At 35.3% G+C, this 18,114-nt stretch overlaps 1 long non-coding RNA gene across 1 annotated transcript; it reads right to left on the bottom strand.

Moving 5' to 3' along the window:
* Positions 1-5,810: 5,810 nt before the first annotated feature.
* On the bottom strand, positions 5,811-8,234 carry LOC149666682 (uncharacterized). The gene is made up of 3 exons (XR_016368278.1): positions 8,133-8,234; positions 7,490-8,062; positions 5,811-5,902 (listed from the first exon to the last, which is right to left on the bottom strand). It is a non-coding gene; the product is annotated as an uncharacterized LOC149666682 (long non-coding RNA).
* Between the last annotated feature and the right edge of the window lie 9,880 nt (positions 8,235-18,114).

The raw sequence follows: 18,114 nt of genomic DNA on the forward strand, positions 1-18,114 counted from the left end.
ACACTAAGTGAAATTACGTAATGAAAGAGGAATGACGTACATTTGGTTTGGATAAAGGTTTGGCGGGAGATCCAAATGTCGATTTGGATTTGGGTTAGAGAATACGGTTTTAAGCGCCCTATCCAAATGGAGCCGATCCAAACGTTTAGATTTGGATCACCGTCCAAATGATTTAGATTTTTAGAGAATAGGGTCCCTGGCCCGGACTTAAATTTTTTACCTCTCCAAGTGACGATGACGTCGCGGAGAGGTATTACACCGGACTTGTCTGTGTGTCTGTCTGTCACCGCGTTCGCAGTTGGTAAATCGGAGCAAAGGTGTTCGCAATTTCCGCACACATTGATAATGTTGTTGCTCTTAAACCACTACAACGCAGTAGTTCTCCATCTATAACACATAGACGCCACACTCTTCTTCCTGGCTTCTATACACCACCACCTTCTGTTCTTTCGTGCATTCCACATGCTTACCAGCCTGAACTTACTGGCTCCTATACACTACCACATTCTGTTCTTTCGTGCATTCCACATGCATACCAGCCTGTATTTACTGGCTTCTAAACACCACCATCTTCTGGTCTTTCGTGCATTCCACACGCATGGCAATCTGTAGCTTTGGCCTCTACTCCACTATCATCGTCAAGGTTAAGATATACGCGGCGATCAGCTAGGGTTACGAGAAACGTCTAGCCTCCCTAAGGTGGGATTGCCACCAAAGGTTTTCGCAATTGCGCTTTTTCCTTACTATCATAATGGAAACGAATCGTATATATACCCCAAAATTTGAAGAAAGCGGGCAAGAGGGGTACCCTTCACTTTAAACCTCAATATTAGCAAAGTTTGAGATGATAATAGGTATAACTTTATTTTAAACGATTTAACAGTTATTAATGTTAATTATTGAAGATTAAAATAATTAAAAATAATTATATTTATTTAAATATTAAAGATAATCTAGTTTCTCAACTCAAAATTAATACGGAAAGAGTTAAAAAGCAGTCTATGTTTTTACCTCTCCGAGTGACGTATGTCACGGAGAGGTTCTAAATTCGACGTGTCTGTCTGTCTGTCTGTCTGTCTGTCTGTCTGTCTGTCTGTCTGTCTGTCTGTCTGTCTGTCTGTCTGTCCGTTGTTATACCCACGTGACCGCGTTCGCAGTTTGCAGATCGGAGCAAACGTGTATTCAATTTCCAGACCGCATTTACAGTCCCGGAAATTGTATTCCACTTACAGGCTATAACTCCATTGTCTGTCTAACAACTGTTCATTTGTCCACCCCACATGGACACCAGTCTGAACTTTCTAGCTTCTAAACACCACCATCTTCTAGTCTTTCGCCCATTCCACATGGACACCAGTCTGTACACCTGGCTTCTAACACCACTATCTTCTGGTCTTTGTTTTTGTCCATCCCACATGGACACCAGTCTGTACACCTGGTTTCTAACACAACCATCTTCTGGTCTTTGTTTTTGTCCATCCCACATGGACACCAGTCTGTACACCTGGCTTCTAACACCACCAACATCCTTAAGGTTAAGACATACGCGGCGATCGGCTAGGGTTACGAGAAACGTCTAGCCTTCCAATGGAGGGGTCTTCCTCCAAGGTTCACGCAATTGCGATGTTCTTATCTACAGCCGCGATTCGAATCCCTTATATACTACCTATTTGAGTAAGTCGAAGCAACCGGCGTATGCTTCATTTCAAACGCCAATATTAGTCAAGTCTCTCTAGAATGTTTAATTGTTCTATATCAAAACGATGTAACGTTCAATAAGGCAAACAACTGACGAAGAAAATATTTAATATTAATTATATTTATTTTAATATTTAAGATAATCTTGTTTCTCATCTCAAAATTAATACGGAAAGAGTTAAAAAGCAGCTTATTTTTTTGTCTGTGTGTGTCCGTCCGTTGTTACACTAGTGCGTCGCGTTAGCAGTTAGCCTTGTGTTGATGTGTTAAGAAATCATACAGAACCTTAATATTCCCTTTTTACATAATATAAAGTGAATATGTGGAAGTATTTTTCGTAATTATGATGCATTTAGTAGTTTTGTAGCTTTAAAGCTCTGTTTCATTTTGATATTCCAAAGATTTTTTTTAATATTGTTATTTGAAATGGCTGTTTATATATTACTTAAGCTATACGACATCTGTATATAGAATAATCCTTGGTTTAGTGACTTCATGAAGAAACCTAAGACCTAGACTCCGGCGGGTAAAACAAGTATTATCCGCAATAGGCTTAGTGAAACAAAGTGTAAATTATTGAGGCCTGAAGTGAAGTAAACTTTTGGCTTTGATTTTCGTGTCTGAAATGAAGAGACATTAACGGTTCAGAGTGAGCCGAAAGTTAGATACACTCTTAAATAATCAGGTAAAGATTTTATAATAGAAGAAAAGATCATGGTGGCAATTAGATTAGTAAAAGGGCTAGTGGTAAACGAGTAGCTACAGACTTTTTATTCTCTTTACGGTGCGCTATGACTATTAGTGCGTCTGGGTATAATTTAGCTTTGGTGTTATTTAACGTTAACATTCGTGTTGGCAAACTAAGAATATTGTTGAGGTGAGACGAGACGATTGTGTTTACACTGAAAACCAGTTGTGAATGTAGCTACCAGAATATAGGGTAAACAGCTGAAGCGTAGACTTCATTTCCTGTTCTTTTCCCCATTGACTGATTTCCATGTGTCCAAGATTTATCCTTATTGGATGTAAAATGTCGTCTACTTTACTGTTTGCTATGTTTGGAATACTACTTCAATATTTCGTAAATTTTTACTTCAAAAAAGTGAAATAACTCCATATCTGGGTAAATAAGTTTGTAGTAGTAGACCTCTTGACTCGGAGAGGTAATATTTTGGTTTTCCCAACTTGTTGTCTGTGTCCTTTGTTACACTAGTGCGTCGCGTTAGCAGTTAGCCTTGTGTTGATGTGTTAAGAAATCATACAGAACCTTAATATTCCCTTTTTCCATAATATAAAGTGAATATGTGAAAATATTTTTCGTAATTATGATGCATTTAGTACTTTTGTAGCTTTAAAGCTCTGTTTCATTTTGATATTCCAAAGATTTTTTTTAATATTGTTATTTGAAATGGCTGTTTATATATTACTTAAGCTATACTACATCTGTATATAGAATAATCCTTGGTTTAGTGATTTCATGAAGAAAACTAAGACCTAGACTCCGGCGGATATATTAAGTATCATCCGCAATAGGCTTAGTGAAACAAAGAGTAAATAATTGAGGCCTGAGGTGAAGTAAACTATGGGTTTTGATTTTCGTGTCTGAAATGAAGAGACATCAACGGTTCAGAGTGAGCCGAAAGTTAAATACACTCTTAAATAATCAGGTTAAGATTTTATAATAGAAGAAAAGATCATGGTGGCAATTAGATTAGTAGGGCTAAGCTACAGACTTATTATTCTCTTTATGGTGCGCATTGACTATTAGTGCGTCTAGCTACAATTTAGCTTTGGTGTTATTTAACGTTAACACTCATGTTGGCAAACTAAGAATATTGTTGAGGTGAGACGAGACGATAGTGTTTACACTGCTAACCAGTTGTGAATGTAGCTATCAGAATATAGGGTAAACAGCTGAAGCGTAGACTTCATTTCCTGTTCTTTTTGCCATTAACTGATTTCCATGTGTCCAAGATTTATCCTTATTGGAAGTAAAATGTCGTCTGCTTTACTGTATATTCGCTATGCTTGGAATACTGCTTCAATATTTCGTAAATTTTTACTTCAAAAAAGAGAAATAATTCCATATCTAGGTAAATAACTTTGTAGTAGTAGACCTCTTGACTCGGAGAGGTAACATTTTGGTTTTCCCAACTTGTTCAAAGGATAGGTTAGTAATATTTTATAAAAAAGAAACTAAAATGTTACACCTTTTCCAAAATATTGAAGTTTATCCTCATTGACTTTCCAAATTAATAAGACTTTTCCAAAGATTAGGTTAGGTTAGTAATATTTAATAAAAAGACGAAAATGTTACGCCTTTTTCATAATATTGAAGTTTATCCTCACTGACTATCCAAATTAATATGTCTTTTCCAAAGGTTAGCTTAGTAATATTTGATAAACGAAAAAAACTAAAATGTTGCGCCTTTTCCAAAATATTGCAGTTCATCTTCTTTGACTTTCCAAATTAATATGCCTTTTCCAAAGATTAGGTTAGGTTAGTAACATTTTATGAAAAACTAAAAGGTTACGCCTTATCCAAAATATTGAAGTTTTTCTTCATTTACTTTCCAAATTAATATGCCTTTTCCAAAGATTAGGTTAGGTTAGTAATATTTTATGAAAAACTAAATTGTTACACCTTTTCCAAGATATTGAAATTTATCTTCATTGACTTTCCAAATTAATATGCCTTTTCTAAAAAATTACATTTTATATTCACTGCCGATATAACGTTACTTCTTTTTGAATAATATTGTTCATTATTTTTGTACTAAAATATTCGCATTACAAATGAAACCATTAGCTGTGATCATACTAACTTAAAAAAACAACAATTTGAAAAAAAACCCAGAAATTAAATTAAAATTCAGGATTGGAAATCCGCCCAAATTGCGGTATTCGGTCCAAGGGGATTCGGTCGAACAAGACATTTGATCCAATGGGATTCGACCCAATGGTACACAATCATACAAAAGCTCTAAATTAAATCATTCTAAATTAAGTTGCGCTAAACTTATATCCAATTCTCGAAAATACTCCTCCACGACTGCCGCGAGGGAAGTCGCAAATATCGATACCATGGACTTTAATTACTACTTTGACCTCCTAATATTCATGTTTAAAGTGAGAAATGGCCTCCTCCCAAAATATATAATAAATTGGTTCCCAAAGGGTAATAAAAATGAAAGAACACGAGGAGACAAACATATTTTCTTTTCTGAAAGTTGCAACTCTCGTATTAGAGACAAGAGCGTTAAATTCCTAGGCATAAAATATTGGAATGAACTAGACAACAATCACAAAATTATAACTTCAATAACGCTTTTCAAAGATGCCATGAGCAACTATGTCGCACAGAAATTAAGTCAATGACGCTACGATTACCTGTAAGCAAAGTAAACAACTGCCAATTTAGGCCCCATATTTTTAAGCTAACTTATTTTATATTTTAATTTAACGCTGGACATCATTGTAAACAAGGGCTTCACCTTAATGATTGCTCCAATAAAAGCCTTTATTATTATTATTTAACGAACGTTTGCCAAACAAAACAAGGTCGAGGGAACCAGTAAAAAATGCTGCCAATTAATGACGTTAAGCTGTAATGCCATCTGAGTTCAATAGTAATAAATATAGAAAAAAACCTAAAATCAACTTGATTGGAGACGTCACTAACGAAATACAAGCCACCTCATTAACTCTCTGAACTAAACTGCAGATTCTAAACCAACAAATCACTACCAATTTTAAAAAGCATCTTTAAGTATATAAGGAGTAATTTAACAAACTCCCCTTCCCTTTTTTATACCTTAAAAAATATAATATTGAAACACATGCTTACTATTTTTCTGGCAATTATATAGTCTCAAGTTGACAATCCTAGGATTAAATGTGTGTAAATATTTTATCATCATTGAATTGTTCACTTGAGAGATAACAAAATTATTAAAGGCATTCATACGATGATGTTGAACTCTCACACTTTTTAAATCCAACCTTCACGTATGACTGTCTTTGAACATTTTTTTAATCCCTCTCACACATTCATTGTGAAACTTACATTTTAGATCCATTTAAAATTAATTATAGTTACTCTTAGCTTTTCCCTGTTAAGGTATATTTTTTGGCAGCAGGACGCAATCGCTAATTATCCTCAAAACCCTTTCTGGTGTCAAAAACAATTTTCTTTGGAAAAACCCTTTAAAATATGCATATTTTACCTTTAAACGTAAAAAACAATATATTTATTGACTGGAATAAATTTATAATGAATACCATAATTAAATAACAACTTGGGAAATTAAGCCAAAATTGCATGCTTAACGTGGCAAGTATCAAACCAAATGTTTATTTTAATAATTCTTTTGCGCCTTCCAATATCATAATCATGCGTGTTTAAAAACTTGAAAATAGTACATTCTTAATGCAATTTAGTACTTTAATGATTTGAAAGTAATTATTAAACAGCCATTACATTCCTATTTGTATTTTAACTATTATATGAAATAATATTATTAACCCTAAATTTTGTCATGAATAAATTACCGTAACTGTCATTTAACTTTATTTATTAAAGGTAAAATAGTTTACAGCGCATAAAATTATTATTAATTTCAGGATTACAAGTAAATAATAATTCAATCCTACTATTTCCTATATTTAATGATAAATCAAAGCATACTTCCATTGCCTGACCTCCTAGCATTCCGGCAAATCATTTAAACACAAACTTCAATTTCCCAAAGGCTGAATCCAATTAGAATTGTACTTAAGGGCGGAGCTAATAACATTAAAACTGAATGACTGAATGTGTGCCTGTTATTATATTTCTTATTATTATCGAATTGACATCTTTCCCAAAATATTGCAAAATTGGATTTGTTTTCACCCCGAAATTTTGCTAAAGTTTTGCTAGTTTACTAATTTAATGCCATTTTCGACAAAAAATACTATCTTAGTTCTTTAAACTAGGTTAAAGTAAGATGGGATATTCTATATGTTTCATTTCCTGTCAAGGTTAAAAGAAATTATCCATTTTGAATAAGATCTTGTTAAAACAATGACATTGGAAATGGGGCTCAAAAATTTGTAATAGAGAATCTGGTCTTTGTCCACCTGAAATAGAGAGCTTTCAGTTGGAGGAGAAGCCGAGTCTCGTGACGTTATTTACACTGCCATATTGGTGGGTTTAAAGCAGGGATGAAGCTGAGACCACCCAATATGGCTACCAGAACCGCGGTAAGACTAAGGAGGGTGTGACGTACTACTAGTCATCTGAAAGCTCTCTATAGTGTGATACTACAATCTTTGACAGCTTTGGTCATACAATTTAGACTAAAAATAATAATGTGACGTTACCATAGCTCCGATCTATCAACAATTTTGTATGTAATGATGAACTACTTCCTATACGGAGCTAACAACTGGCTAGGGGGAAGAGATAGTCTGATGTCACGCAGCCCCTATCTGGTCGGCATTTTTGCGCGTAGAATACTGTTTCCAACCATTAGGGGGGATGAAACTCTAGTAAGAGATAGAAGGGTGTGACGTTTCAGGGTCACAACTGTTAGCTCCCTTTTCTACGGCATGCAGACATAAGCGTTGAAATAATCAATATAAAATCACCAACGTGTCTACACAAAATTAATAAAAATTAAGACCAAAGTCACAGATATTAATCAAAACGTCTTGGATTTAACCAAGACCTAAAAAGTATCGATAAGAAGAGAGTTAAGCAAGTGACTGAAAGGCCAGATATTGAAAGTTTTTTTAAATTAAGACTTACATGCTTAAGATGCTGTTCGGACAGTGGGACAAAGGACGATCTTCCTCGTAGAGCTTAACATGGCGGGTGGGTAAAAAAGGAGAGGGCGTCGGCCGTCGGACAGCCCCTTTAAGAAACTAATGTTCCATGACCCTATTCCATTGAATAAACTTAATTTACTGGTAGTCAATTTATTCCCTCTCAATAATTTGAAAAATTTACTTATCTCGGGTTTTCGAGCACAATTCCATTCCACGTTTACATTTTATAACTACATTTATCATTTTTAGGGGATTTCGTCATGAAAAATACCATAAAATTACACGTAACAATGACAAAACGATTTAGTCGTAGTCTGCATTAGCCTCTGCTATGCCCGATACGAGCAAGGAGGATGCATAGTTGTATACATCGACTAGAAGTACGCCTTGTGCCACTCTCGTGCCTTCTTTCGCTGGCCTCGTCACCAAGGTAATAGCCCACTCAATTACGCGTTAAGCTGCTCCAAAATTCCGTGTGAATAGTACTTTTTAAGGTATTCGTCACCAAATAGTAATTGTTTTTGAGAACATTCCTAGGCTTGAAATAGGACAACTACGAAATAATTCGACCAAATTTTATTTTGTAAATAATAATAATTTCAATTTCTATAAAAGTATTCTACCTATTGCGTACAGAGTGCTACCAGAAGTCTCTGCGGCTACTAGAAATACTACATTTATATAGGAAGATTCGCAGCGACAAGTATATAAATCCAGGGCTATCCCTCACACACAAAACTAACCGTGTAATTTAAAGCATATCCACAGTTGATATTACAGAAAGGTGCAGTTAAATGGGATTAACATCAATACACTGTAGAAGAAGCAGTATTCAACTGTTTTTAACGAACACAGGACTTTACTGTAGAAACACGTTATTTTGCCGTTTCATATATAATATTCACAGTTGAAATTACAAAAAGGTGCAGTAAAATGGGATTAACGTCAATACACTGTAAGAAAAACAGTATTCAACTGTTTATTGCGAACACAGGACGTTACTGTAGAAAACACGTTAGTTTGCAGTTTTTTATATTTGATATTCACAGTTGAAATTACAAAAAGGTGCAGTAAAATGGTATTAACGTCAATACACTGTAAGAAAAACAGTATTCAACTGTTTATTGCGAACACTGGACGTTACTGTAGAAAACACGTTAGTTTGCAGTTTTTTATATTTAATATTCACAGTTGAAATTACAAAAAGGTGCAGTAAAATGGGATTAACGTCAATACACTGTAAGAAAAACAGTATTCAACTGTTTATTGCGAACACTGGACGTTACTGTAGAAAACACGTTAGTTTGCAGTTTTTTATATTTAATATTCACAGTTGAAATTGCAAAAAGGTGCAGTAAAATGGGATTAACGTCAATACACTGTAAGAAAAACAGTATTCAACTGTTTATTGCGAACACTGGACGTTACTGTAGAAAACACGTTAGTTTGCAGTTTTTTATTTTTAATATCCACAGTTAATATTACAAAAAGGTGCAGTTAAATGGGATTAACGTCAATACACTGTACAAAACACAGTATTCAACAGTGTTTTTCGAACACAGAACTTTACTGTAGAAAACACCTTACTTTACAGTTTTTAAATTTATTATACCGTGCAATTACAGTAATACCGTTTCTTGAGCTTGATGCAAGGAACTGGTAATATTTACAACTAGTGGCTGTTTTTCATGAAATCGGTAAAAAGTATTGAGATATACAGCATTGAGCGGGTTAAATTACTATGATTGTGACTGTTATAAATCATCTTTCCTACAGCTTTTTAAAGATTACTACTTGCTGTTAAAAACAGTAACTATCCAGTGTTTGAGGTTTTCTTTATAATTACTGTCAATTAAGTAAAAGCTGTTTATTTTGGGATACAGTTAAAATATTTAGAAGATACATTTACCTGACTTTAATACTTTTATCATAAATACCGCTGATTTACCGCTTTTAAATAACACCCACACAGACACGCCAGTTGATCTAGAACCTCACCGTGACGGTGACCTACGTCACTCGGGGAGGTAACAATGGATATTTCTCAAAATATATAACACAATCTTTTCGTAATATGGTGTCGAATCTTAATCCAATATTTAATGAGCTTGCTAGAGGTACTATCCATATAATAATAAACCCGATCGCATTATAATCAAAACAATAAATGAATAATAGCAACGGATTGGCCACTTCTCTATTGGGTGTATAATTTCCTGTATAAATCCGATTACATTCGTTAAAACAAGTTTAATTAGGATTTAATAGTTTAAAGGGAGCATGAAATGTCCAAACAAGTTTAGTTTACTAGATTTGTGATGATAAACTAGGCTCAAAACTGTTATTAAAACTCACCAAAACATTTCCGTTATTTTTTGATCGAAATTCAAACTTGCCGATATTAGGCCTAAATTAAGATCCGAAATTAATTCGACTCTGTGTTCTGTATTTTTCGAAATCTCCCCCAAATTCCAACTTCCACTCTCATTGGCCATAGTTAAGCCTAATTATCGGGCTCTCGTGGATGTAGACCACGACTCTGGAAGCTTAACTTGATAGCGCGATAATTAGGCTTAACCATGGCCAATGAGAGTGGCGGTTGTAATTTGGGGGAGAATTCGAAAAATACAGAATACAGAATGGAATTAATTTCGGATCTTAATTTAGGCCTAATATCGGCAAGTTTGAATTTCGATCAAAAAATAGCGGAAATGTTTTGGTGAGTTTTAATAACGGTTTTGAGCCTTGTTTATCATTCCAAATCAAATAAACTCAACTTGTTTGGACTTTGCATGCTCCCTTTAATCTATTAAATCTTAATTTGTTTTAACGAATGTAATTGTAATCTGATTTAATACAATAATAATAATAATAATAATAATAATAATAATAATAATAATAATAATAATAATAATAATAATAATAATAATAATTCAATTCAATTCAATTCAATTCAATTCAGTTTATTGTGCAACAAAAAAAGCAGACAAGTCGCTCACTAGATTGTACACAGAAGTTTATGTAAAACGAGATACCAGAACTATTTGAGTAGGATGAATTATTTATAAAGTGATTTGAGGTGCAGTAAGGTTATGTAAAAATTTGAAATTAATTATGTGATAGGGATTAATTATTTAGTCAAGGAACTTGGACAATAAATATTGGTCAACTATTTAGAATCAGATACGAAACTATAGTGAAGTCCGTTTAAAATGAGACGGAAATAATTTTTGGGATAATTAGTCCCGACAATAAAATAAATTTGGGGAAAAAAAGAATTCATTATTAATTGAGTGGAATAAAATGATCGCATATTAAGTATTTACACGGAATAAATCATATTACTGGGAGTTAAGTAACTATTTGAAGAAAATTAACAGTAATTCAATTAATATGGTAAGAAGAATGAATAAGGAAGTCTAAGGTTATGTGAATAACATATACAGGGGATACGAAACTTTTGTTAAATATTTCTTAAAGAATTAGAAAGAATTAAGGGAAGCTTTACGCGACAATATAGTTAATTTTAAAAAATCATTTGAAAATTTTGTATGAATTGTTAAGTGAATGGAGGAATATTATCGCGTGTAAAGGTATTAATAGGGAGTTAGGTAACATAAATTTAAGTCATTGTCAATGTCAACGGATTGATGTAAGAGGATCACTGAAGATATCAAAATGCGGAGGCATGCTGTTGCACGCAACCTGCATTTGTATCATTGGGTTTATTGATAAACGGGGAACGTAAAACGTACAATTAGTCCTAAGATTTTTAGGCACAGAGAAGGCGAGTTTGTGGAGGAGAGAGCTAGATGGGATTCTGTTATTTAGAAGTTTGTGAACGAATCTGACCCTCGAGATTTGCAAGTAATGGGTGAAGTTAGGAATGTTTAAGGTACTAAGTAGGCCCTGATAATCATACGGCAGAGTTGATAAGAAGAAAGTATGGCAAAACTCCACAAATTTTCTTTGCACCCTTTCAATTTTTTCCAAAAGATAACTTGAGCATCCCCCCCATACGATACACCCGTAGAAGGCTCGAGAACGTACCAAGGTAAGATAAAGTTGTCGAAAATGGTAGAGGGAATTCAGTGGTTTGGTGAGCTTACGGGCAACAGCGAGGGTCCTACGGCACTTACTAAACTGGTTATTTACTTGTTCCCTGAAGTAAAGAGCGGAGTCAAATAGTACGCCCAGGTCTCGCACCAGGGTTTTACGAAGAATCGCAGAGCGCTCGATCGTATAGGAAGTATTTATCATACGACAAACGCGCCTGGTGAATGAGACGTGGACTGACTTTTTGGGGTTAATAGGCAGGTTGTTTTGCGCGCACCACCTAGAGATAGCGTTGAGGTCGTTCTGGAGGAGAGCGGTGTCTGCTAGGGAGTTAATACTTTTACAAAGTTTATTGTCATCCGCGAGTTGGAGTAGGAAGGAATGCTGAACCACAAATTGAAGGTCGTATAAATAAATATTAAAGAGCAAAGGACCCAAGGATGACCCTTGAGGGACTCCACATGTGACTGGGTAAGAATAGTTCGTGATAACCCCGTTACATTTAATTTTGTTAATTCTGCCCGTTAGGTAGCTACTTAACCAACCTAGTAAGCCAACCGAGACTCCCATAGAAGACAATTTCGCTAGCAAGAGTGAATGTGATACCCTATCAAAGGCTTTCGCCAGATCGAGGTAAACGGTGTCAATTTGTCCACGAGCTTCAACCACGGGAGAGACAAAATTCATGAAGGACGTTAGGTTGGTGTCCACACCTTTGCCAGGGATAAAACCATGTTGACACTCATTAGGGAAAGTACCGAACCAACGTTGTAGACTGGAGTGGATGAGTTTGTCAAAAATTTTAGCCAAGACGCAAAGGAGGGAGATCGGCCTATAATTGACAGGGTCGCAAGCTGAGCCGTTTTTGTAAACCGGAACGATCAAAGCTTTTTTCCAGGAGGCTGGGAAGTATTGCTTTTTCAGTGACAGATTAAATAATATTAATAATAATAATAATAATATTAATAATAATAATAATAATAATAATAATAATAATAATAATAATAATAATAATAATAATAATAATAATAATAATAATAATAATAATAATAATAATAATAATAATGATAATAATAATAATAATAATAGAGAAATGGCCCATCCCTTGCTGAAGGTACTGTATATGAAGTTGAGATGTGAATAATGTTTTCCAACTAAAATATGTAACGGGCGTACTTATTCCCGGTTTCTTCTGTTGTTAACTTCTGATGTTAAAAATAAATTCCATCGCCTTCTTACACGCGGTCATTCTTTTCGGGACCCACCTGCATGGCTAAAATTGGCTAGGCACGGGGTGTAGAAAAGCGCTAGTGGGAGAGCCAATTTATGTCCATCCACCGGACTGAAACAATTGATGAATAGTTATTTTGGTTGTTGGTAATTGTTTAGCGACTCAGTTTTAACTAAACAATAATTTTAATACGAAATGATAATGTTAAAGGTATTATAATGACCATTCGGGTCCAGTGACAAAAAAGGGAGAGATAATTTTAAAGTTTTCTCTCTCCAAGCTAGCCAATCATCGTCGAGCTTTCTGCGGTACACGTGCATTCGTATTTGGGCACTTGGAGGTGTTTTTTTTGGGGTTTTTTGGGGACGTTCCCCTTTCGCTAGCTCGAGAGAGAAGATCTTCTAGATTACATTTGACAAATGCTTTCTTATTGATAAAAAGGTTATTTTTACAAAGGTGTATTTTGGTTACTTTTAAAGGCTTGGTGGTTTCTTTAGAATTTGAAAGTTCAAGGATTTTATTTTTTTTTATTTTTTATTTAAGGTATTTTTAGGAGTTAGGTGGGTTTTTTTTATTATTGTAGTTCACTTGCACTTGATAATTTTCTTTTCGTAGGCTTAATCTATACAGGTTTGATAATATTCACACAATTTTAATTATTAACTTATTTTAAAAAACGCGCAAGTTACTTCACTAAATTCTCAACACGGGTACCGTGGAACGTTTCCTAGAAGAGTAAGATCTTTATCTCGATGTACAAGAAAAAGGGGTTTGACCGTTTGGGGAATAAAAGCTCTATCGATTTTTGCAGAGAGAATTGAGATAGGGAGTGGAAGCTATAGCCTTTGACAATGCTAAACGAGATGTATCTACTCTTAAAATTAAGGGGGTATAACCGGGTAGCCTAGTTTCCGGTCTAGAGGTAGCTTCAAGTAACACTAAACCGGAAAGCGACCTACCCTAATCACGTGGTTTTAAGAACGACATTTTCTGGCCCTAGCTTCAACTCCCCTTCCAAATTCTCTCTGATTTTTGCCTCTGAACTGGTCGCGTCGTCTGACTCGTCTCTCGTATTTATAAACAAGACGGCCCAAGGGCTCGTAATAGTAGCCATATCGTACGAGTGAATAGCCCCTCTATACCCTACCCTAATGAGTGGATAACCCCTCTATACCTTACCCTAATGAGTGTATAGCGCTATCTTTTTCTATGCTTAATTGATTTACCGTGCATAAAATTAGAGTTAATAGCCCCTCGATTCCCTACTCTAAACAGTGATAAAATTATAACCGTATAAATTTACTTATGCTGTAATTCTAATATTCCGGCGAATCGAAGAACAGATAGTTTTTAGTGATAATCCCCTCGATGAGTTTACAACATAGACTTATGCCGATTCACACTTATCGCATCTTATAAATTTCTAACAAGGACTTATGCCCAGAAACATTTGAAAGAGAAAGTTTAGTTATAGTGATTACGCATTTTAGTGATTATCCCCTCGAATTACCTTTAGCAATGCTAAAATGATCAAACGCATAACGCTCATTTAACACTATGTTAGCTTTATCTAAACCCACATTTGAATTAACCGCCAAAACGTTCCAGTCAAACATAACATAGATGACGATAGCTACCGAACGAGAACGAAACACATAAATAAATATAAAAACCCCAAACATACAAATTCATAAGTATCCGACCCCACAGATAAAAATTCAAAAGTATCCGACCCCACAGATTAAGAGGTACCCCACCCCACATCACCCCGACATTTTAGAGATAAAAATAAATAATAAAAAACTCGGGGTTTTTATCAAGTCTCTCTGGCTTAGTGGTAGAATGTTTGTCTTCTACGCCAGGGACCCGGGTTCGATTCCCGGGTCTGACCTGAAAAAATTTTAATTAAAATTAAATCTCTAACCGAGCCCAGATACCCCTATGGGTGGGTTGTGGTAATATAAAGTTCCTTTTAAGCTAAAATCTGACGATAACGAAGCGACAACCTCGGCCACTACTACTACGGCTCGGGTCAAACTAAGAGCCTATCGTATACTACGATATGGCTAAAAAGTAAAATTCAAGTTTCGAAAATTCGCTAGAGTAATTCTTTAATTCTTAGTTTTAGTTGTTCACATCACAGCTAATTCCATGTAACGTGGATTAAAATATAGAGCCATCCGGCACTACGTTACAAATATCAAACAATTTAGACATACTACGTTTTGTTGTTTGTTTTAGCAAAATAAATGTTTATGTAACAATGGAAGTTTTAGAGAATAAATAATTAAGTAAAAATAACGAACTTTTTCCTAAACTTTTTACTCCAGTCTTTGTCAAGGTTTAAGGAAATGCGACCTGTTAACCTAACTAATATTACGTTAATGTTAATAAGAAAATTATTTTAAAGTATATTTTATTGTACTAATAAGGAAAATCAGTTTCATTTCAATAAGGTTTAATGTGTTTTGTGCGACACTGCAGGGATCATAGTCTGATTTAAATAGTCGAGTGGCAAATTTTAACCATGATTTGCTGTGTTATGTGCCTATCCGATAAAAACATGGAAAATACCGAGGGGCTAATCACTTTCAGTATCACTGTACACCGATTGTCAAGGCTGGGCTTTTAAAGATTACGCGTAACCACTTTCGTACAGTCAACGATTACGCTGAGTGACTGGCCCCTCGGAAAATACCAAGAAAAATCAAATTCTTCCTTATTTTGGCAAAGTAACTTAAACTTGACGAGAAACATTAAAAAAAAAACATTTTGATACTTCTGGAAGCAAAGTCTCGTACATTTTTGTCATATGTTCGACCCCTTGATAAACATTATAGTATAAGACAGAATTCACAAAACTTCACGTCATAGTTGGCCGTTCGTTGATGTTAAAGGGAACGTGATTAGTTCAAATAAGTTAATTGGGCCCAAATTACCCAAAAAAGGTTTCGTGATGTAATGATGGATGTTTTTAAAATGAGTTAAAAAATAAATCAAATGTTTTGATGAGATTTAATTATCGTTTCCGAGCATAATTTATCATTCTAAACTAAATCAAATAAACCTTTTTAAGCCGTTCATTGTCCCTTTAAGGTTTCAGAAAATTTTCCATGGTTCTGAAATGGGAAGGGCTTGTATTTTCTTTGAAAAGCTGGAATCAGCCCACCCCCACCCCCCGCCCGAAGCAAAACGAAAGGAGTTGATAAGGTGAGAAAGTTTATTTTTACCTCTCCGTGTGACGTAGTCCAGGAGAGGTTCTGTAACGGCCGTGTCTGTCTGTGTGTCTGTCTGTCTGTCTGTCTGTCTGTGTGTGTGTCTGTCTGTCCGTTGTTACACCCACGTGACCGCGTTCGCAGTTTGCGTATCGGAGCAAACGTGTTCGCCATTTCCGAACTGCTTTCACAGTCACGGAAATGGCTCCTCTACTTGAGTTCTCACACCACCAATCTTCTGGTCTTTGTCCATACCACACGGACACTAGTCTGTTCTTACTGGCTGCTAATCACCACCATCTTCTGGTCTTCGTCCATTCCACGTGGACACCAGTCTGTACATACTGGCTTCAAATCACCACCATCTTCTGTTCTTTGTCAATCCCACATTGACACCCGTCTGCACTTACACTGCCTTCTAACACCACCATCCACTGGTCTTCCGTCTATTCCACATAGACACCAATCTGTATCATTGGCTTCTACTCCATTATCATCGTTTGGTTTTAGGATATACGCGGCGATCAGCTAGGGTTACGAGAAACGTCTAGCCTCCCTAAGGTAGGATCGCTACCAAAGGTTTTCGCATTTGCGGTTTTTCCTTACTATTATAATGGAAACGAATCGTATATATACCCCAAAATTTGAAGAAAGCGGGAAGAGGGGTACCCTTCACTTTAAACGTCAATATTAGCAAAGTTTGAGAAGATAATAAGTATAACTTTATTTAAACGATTTAACTATTATTAATGTTAATTATTGAAGATTAAAATAATTAAAAATAATTATATTTATTTAAATATTAAAGATAAACCTCTCGTGCAAAGAGAGAGATTATCATTGCCTCCTATATCTACCAAGGCCCGTGCATGCGATATATTTCCTTCATTGCCTCCTATATCTATCAAGGCCCGTGCATTGTGATATATTTCATTCATTGCATAAACATAAGCGAGATTGTTTTGGGAAAAAAATACTGCTTCCACTAATGCGTTTATACTCCTTGTTACTGTTGTATAGAGTAATCATGATAAAAGCTTAAAAAATTACGAGAGGACAGACCTTTTTTATCCTCATTCAAAAATATTTTTTGTTGCTAAGACTGCTTTAAAAAATCCAAACGGTTAGGCATTGGTAAAAAAGACAAATGATATTTTTCAAATCTTATGAGATAACGCCCACCTAGTTGAAAATTGCCGTTTTTTATCCGCGGGAGCCATTCCTTATGAGAATTTCGATGCTAGTAGGTTGTCAATTAAACTACCGGTATATTATTGTTGTTGGAAATTGGATATTAAGTCAAATTAAGTGGTTGTAAAGAGCCAGCAGGTTTTTGCCACTTCTTTTTGTGAGTATTTGATTTTTATATGTAAAATGGAGGAAGATAATGTTGAGAGTAAGGATGAAATGCGGAAGCGCAAAGAGCGGGAAAGGATGAGGGCAAAAGGTCGACGTTTTCATTGGATACTTAAGGTTATATAATCTTCTCGACACGGAGAGGTAATATTTTGGTTTTCCCGACTTGTTTATTTACAACGTGAGCGAACATACCGCTGCTACACCCCCAGCCCCTTCTTGATATTGGACAATAGATTCAAGGCCCAAGGTAGGAGGAAGCGGGTTCCAGAGTCCGAGTGAACTCTTTTCGTCGTTTTCGAGGGTTTCTTGGATTTTATCTGGCATTAAGTCGTAAAGTTTTCTTTTGCCAAGTCATCGCCCACATGTGTAAAAACAGGTCATTAATTATCAATATAGTCATATTTTGCCAAGTCATCGCCCACATGTGTAAAAACAGGTCATTAATTATCAATATAGTCATATTTTTAAAGCCAAAGTACGCGCTTTAGTTGTTGTCGTGAGTAATTGGACTACCTTAATAGACTTGTGTGATTGTTTATCTGTTAAATGAAAAGAAGTTCGTGAACAATTAACCGGTAAGAAACATTTCAGTTTTGTTCACAACTAATTTAGCTATCCGTCTTTTTATATCAAATTAGTACGAAGTGTCTGTTTTAGCCTGTTTATCGGGCGTAAATAATCTATGGGCTATTCCGCCTGTTTTCAGGCCTAAATAGCGGCCCACAGGCCGGGCACTATTTTAGT

This window comes from Phalangium opilio, unplaced genomic scaffold, assembly GCF_054372755.1.
Source record: "Phalangium opilio isolate 3A_F unplaced genomic scaffold, DU_Popi_V2 ptg000060l_1, whole genome shotgun sequence".
NCBI lineage: Eukaryota > Metazoa > Arthropoda > Arachnida > Opiliones > Phalangiidae > Phalangium > Phalangium opilio.